Source organism: Triticum urartu, chromosome 3A (assembly GCF_056163025.1).
Source record: "Triticum urartu cultivar PI428250 chromosome 3A, HENAU_Tu73, whole genome shotgun sequence".
Lineage (NCBI taxonomy): Eukaryota > Viridiplantae > Streptophyta > Magnoliopsida > Poales > Poaceae > Triticum > Triticum urartu.
Window position 1 is genome coordinate 7,888,020 of NC_141875.1, and position 6,000 is coordinate 7,894,019.

General features: G+C 42.6%; 1 pseudogene; it reads left to right on the forward strand.

Moving 5' to 3' along the window:
* Positions 1-115: 115 nt before the first annotated feature.
* On the forward strand, positions 116-2,682 carry LOC147977661 (uncharacterized; annotated as a pseudogene).
* The last annotated feature ends 3,318 nt before the right edge of the window (positions 2,683-6,000 follow it).

The window sequence follows — 6,000 nt, forward strand, 5'->3', positions numbered from 1 at the left end:
TTCATATTACATTGAGCGTTTCATGGATAAGGGGGAAAGGAGGATTTTAAAAGCTAAAGAGTCCGGCTATGAATGGGTACTAAGAACTCTGGGACACAGAACAGACTGCTATAAAATGTTTAGGATGTATCCACCTGTGTTTCATAAACTACATAATTTGCTAGTGGATTCTTATGGGATGAAGTCTACTAAGAAGATGTCATCAATTGAGGCTCTAGCTATGTTTTTATGGATGGTGGGAGATGGTCAGTCCATTAGGCAGAGTGAGAATCGTTTTGTAAGGTCCATGGAGACAGTTGTTAGGAAGTTTGACACAGTATTGCATTGTGTGGTTAAGCTTGCGGCTGACATAATTAAGCCACGAGATCCTGAATTCAGAGTTGTGCATGAAAGGTTAAGAAATGCTTAGTGGCATCCATGGTTCAATGACAGCATTGGGGCAATAGATGGGACTCATGTGCAAGTTGTGGTGCCACCTACCAAGATTCCGCAGTACTTAAACAGGCATGGCTACTGTAGTCAAAATGTTATGGCTGTATGTGATTTCGACATGAGATTCACTTTCGTTCTTGCCGGGTGGCCTGGATCGGTGCATGATATGAGGCCCTTCAAGAATGCCCTTAGCCGGTTTAGTCACAAGTTTCCTCATCCACCTCCAGGTACCATACTTCACATTCAGTACATGATTGAATTGTTATACATTGACATTGACTTTGACTGAAATGCATTGCCATCAATAGGAAAATTTTATCTTGTTGACTCGGGCTACCCCAACAAGGCGAATTATCTTGCACCATATAGGGGACAGAAGTACCATTTCCAAGAGTTCCAGCAAGGCACCATGCCGAGAGGTAAAAAAGAGCACTTCAACTACACTCATTCTAGACTACGCAATGTCATTGAGCGTTCTTTTGGAGTCTTGAAAAATAAGTGGAGGATCCTTTTTAAAATACAAAGTTATCCTCTACACAAGCAAACAAAAATTATTGTTGCATGTATGGCCTTGCACAATTTTATCCACGAAAGTCAGTTGGCGGATAAAGAATTCGACAGGTGTGATAGAGATGAGAATTATCAACCTCTCCTTGAGGAAACAAGAAGAAGGCGTCGTAACAGGAGGGATCTAGAAATGGAGCAAGATTCGGTAGACATGAATCAATTGAGAGATAGAATTGCTGATGGTTTGTTCTAGGGCCATTGAGATCAGTGTCATGTTATTTATTTTCTTGTGTATGGACAATACTAATTTCCTTATGTATGGACAATTTTACTTTACTTGTATGGACAATTTTTATTTTCTTGTGTATAGACAATTTTTTCTTGAGAGCAACAGGGGCGGGATGGTCAGTCCATTAGGCACAATTTTTTCTGGGTACTGTTCTCGAGTCTGTAGTGTCAACATTGTTGTTTTCTTATGTTGGTCTGTTGATATATATGCCTACTGTGGATTCACCAGCCTTGTTAGGTCTACTTGTCACCTCTGTTTCCTTGGATTTCTTATGTTGGTCTGTTGATATATATGTCACCTCTGATATATATGCAATACTTCTGCTTGACTGTAGTTGTACAATTTGTACCTGTAGCAGTAGGGGCGGGAGAGGAGTTGGCGGGAGCCAAACTACCGTGGGGGAGGAGTTGGTTGCAGGGACAAGTAGGATTAGGGGAGAGGGAGCATAATAAATGCTCATTAACTAAACTTTAGTCTCTTTAGTTTTTGGATCCAAACATGGGTGAGGCTAGCAAGTTTTAGTCCCACTATTTTTAGTCATGGGACTAAAACGTATCCAAGCATGCTCTAAGGTGAGACGCCGCTAGGCCCCCTCCCCCTCCTCACGCGTCCCTTTCTCTGTCACCAAGCTCACGTTGCTGCTCTGGTCGACTTCTTCCTCGGTGCTAACAGGTGAGGCACAAACAGCTCCCATCCTCTCCATATTTGGCCCTCTAGATGTTCGATGAAAGTTTCAGAAGGCTGGAGGGGAGGAGTGATCTATGTAAGCCATGTGATTTCATTCTTCAAAAAAATAGTTGCAGTCAATCATAACAAGATGATTTTCATGGCCTACAATCTCTAAATGATCTTCACATGATGTATCGAATAACTACTTATATCTTACCTTCAGAGTTCAGACTTTTATTCAATCTTGGTATATTTACAATCTCCAGTTTGATATGTCGTTTCAGACCAACAACAATGGTTTATCATGTTCTTATTCCAGATTTAGTAGTACAACTGATTACTGCTTTCTTTGTAGATAATAAAGTACTGGGCTACTGGCAGTTGAACCAGTGTGTTATATGTGCTCATGCTTGCCCATGGTAAATGCTCTCCTCTCGGTAAAACTATGATGCTTTATTCTTAGATATCTTGGTTAGCATCACAACAGCTTTTAGCATTCACGGTGCATGATGGATGCAAGTTTTTTTTTTGTGTATTCACGAATACCTTGCTACTTGAATATTCACTGTGTACTCCGGCAGCGATTTCCTTGGTGACTATGCACGCCTTCCATCGAATCTGGAGAAGAACATTTATCACCACCACCAAGCATGCTCTTTGCTTGCCTTGGGTTCGTCTGCTGATGGACATTGATCTGATTTACTTGTATTTGCAGGGAAGATAGACCCGTACCGTACATGGTCGTGCAGTACCGGAGCCAGGAGCACAAGGGCAGCACCGCCTGAGGTCAGTGCTTCCACGGCTCTCTGGTTTTTTATTTCGTTACTCATCTATGTTAAGTGACTGAAATGTATGCCTTGGCCTGCACTGTCCAGTTCGGCAGGCAATTTCTTGCCATTGGCACCATTATGACCATTATTTCCTATGCAAGCAGACAATTGTTGTTACATTCCTGCCCAGTATATGAATCTGTGTATGTATTCACATCTTCTCACATGCACAATCCTCAGACGCGATGGACGCTGCCAGGTCCGTGCCGACATCGTGCTCACGGAGCCTGGCCTTTGTGTTGTGTTCTCCATCTTGCAGCGCATGATGAACTACACGGTAGAGTTCAGCTGAAGAAGAATGAGGTGAGATTCTGGATTGTTGTGTAATTGTTTATATTGCTAACTGAGACGGGATTACAGTTTATTTGCTTGATTATTGGTCGTGTTTGCTTAGATAGGCCATTGATGGTTGATCTTGTTAGCTACAGATGCTACCCCTTGTTTGTTTATATTGCTAGCTGAGATGGGATTACAGTTTATTTGCTTGATTATTGGTCGCATTTACTTAGATAAGTCATTGATGGTTGATCTTGCTAGCTACAGATGCTAACCCCTGTTCCGAACAAGCTTTGTTCCGAATAAGCTTTAATTTTGGTGGACTAATCCCCATTTGACGAAGTTGCTGGTCATCAACAAAAAGCCGACCACATAATCCCGTATTTTATTTCAAAGACGCAAAGTATCAAGCATCAAGAGAGGTTAAATAAAATAGTATAATGCCTTAACCAGTGGGCTAATGCAAACATAAAAGCATGGAAAGTATGTAGAAACATCAAAGCCTCTATCACGATTCTTCTGCCTATGTTCAGAGGAGGTTGTAATTGACATTCGCTAATCACTTTCTTTTATTTTTTTCGGAGATATGCTTGCAGTTTACTTCAAGACATACAAATTGTTACCCTATATTCTGAAATCTTATTCCTCGGTGTTCAGCTGCAGACTGGGCTCAGATTGTTTTCGTGCCAGAAATGAAACAGGTAAAATCATATAACTTCAGTAGCGTATGGTCTAAATTTCTTAAAGAAGGTCGTCTAATATTTTGCTTAGGTTCGTTCAAATATCTGTAATTGATATGTATGTATTTCTTCTGTGTGCACACTCTGTTAATTCCATATCTCTTTGATATGAATTACTAGCAGAGAAAGTTTCCATGCTTTTAAGTACTATCCATATTCACTACTTAGGATGTCAGTTGCCAGCTTGCCTTCCATTGTCTAAATGGAGGGCAGATCTTCTTTCCGATTCTCAGAGAATTAACTATACTCTTGAGACATTCACAAAGGGCGTCCCTGATGCAAGGATGTACTTGAATACTCTTCAGGAGACCAGGAAAAAATATACATGTTACCTAAATAGGGTTTCCATATTGTTTATTTACTTTTTCTGGTTTTGTGCAGCAATTAGATTTTCTGACACTAAAATTGTTGTTTGTTGTAGGCATGGTTTTCACAAACGCGTCCTGTTTCAATGGCTTAAACTGTTGGTCCTCGCATGGCAATGTCCCTGCTGGTGTTCGTGGAGTTGGTCAGCAACTATTTTATGGCCAGCAACCTCCAACGTTTATTAATCCACTACAGGTGAGCAGAGTTACCTTTTTCCCCGATGGATGCAGACCTTGTTAGCTAGCTAAATTTGATGTTGATTTCTTGATTTTTCTATACATGATGTGTGTAGATCTGAGAAAGAAGAGAAGAAGAAGATTTTAGTGAAGAACAAGGTGAATTCTCTCTCTCTCTCTAATAAAGTCACGTTTTGTATGCATTAATCAACTTCCTTTCTTTTCAAAATAAAGTTGTATTTCGTAGAAAATCTGCTGGGCTGCCACCACAGTTCTCTCCGTGTGCGACAGAAAGAGAGAGTGAGGGGAAAGATACACTACCGGACTCGCGGCCTATGCCTACGGCCCAGGGCCGTCGGCACAGGTCCTCTACCGTCGGCATAGATCTATGCCTACGGCTGCCGTCGGCATAGGCCCGTCGGCGTAGATCACGTCAGCGTAGTCTTGTCAGACCGTCGGCGTAGAATAGCCGTCGGCATGGGGCCTATGCCGACGGCCGGGCGTCAGCCGTCGGCATAGTTTAGCCATCGGCAGTGTTTTTCGCCTGACGGCAACGGACGGCGCCGTCAAAAGCGCTGACGATTCACGGGAAGCCACGTGGCAGAGGTATGCCGACGGCTTGGCCGTCGACATAGGTGGAAATCTATGCCGACGGCCAAGCCGTCAGCATATCTCTGCCACGTGGCATTCCCTGGTGCCTCCTGGTGGCAGGGCTATGCCTACGGCACGGCCGTAGGCATAGATGGAATCTATGCCGACGGCTTTGCCGTAGGCATAGCCATGCCACGTGTCGTCCCCTGGTTCCTCCTGGCGGCAGGGCTGGGACGACATGTGGCACGGCTATGCCTACGGCAAAGCCGTCGGCATAGATATTTATGCCGTCGGCTTTGCCGTAGGCATAGCCCTGCCACGTGGCGCGCCCTTGGTGTCACGACAGCCATCTATGCCTACAGCATTGCCGTCGGCATAGTTGCTGACCAGAACCAAAAAAAAAAGATTAGCCAACAAGGCTAGCTATTTACAAATGCTTATACAAACATGATTCAACAGCCATGGATTTGCAAACACAGACCATAGTATATTTTTTATGTACATAACATTTCCATTCTAAGAATCCACAACAACATTATAGGAGGCCGAGGGGCGGTGGTGGGGGAGACAAGGCTGCAACGATGGAGGTGGCATACAGTCAGTACAACAAACAGAAGATCCTACATATGAGGATGAATATGTAATCTATACATTAAATTTACCAAAAGAAAATCACCTAGAACTAAAAAGGCAGAAAATTATTGCTTTTGTTATAGATAACTTGTCATGTTGGTGCTTGAACCGAACAATACTACTAATACATACAGTACAGAGATGCTCCAGTTTCGGTTGTATCTATCAAGCATCAGTTCTTGTTCAAGGCAAGCTTCAAAGAGAAAAAGAGTGGTGCTGATTCATATGTATATATGTATATACAGAAGATGCAAGTGTCATCAAGTTCGCTTTAGTCAAAGTAAAAACAAATGGACACATACAAAACTGAACCAAGGGTGGTGCTGATTCATGTGTATGTACAGATTGAGGTGCCAGCCAGTTGGTTTCACTCAAAGTTCAACCAAAAAAAATTGACACATACAAATTGAAGAAAAGTGTGGTCCTGATTCATATGTATGTATGTACAGGAGATGCAAGTGCCACCAAGATAGATAGTTTCAGTCAAAAGT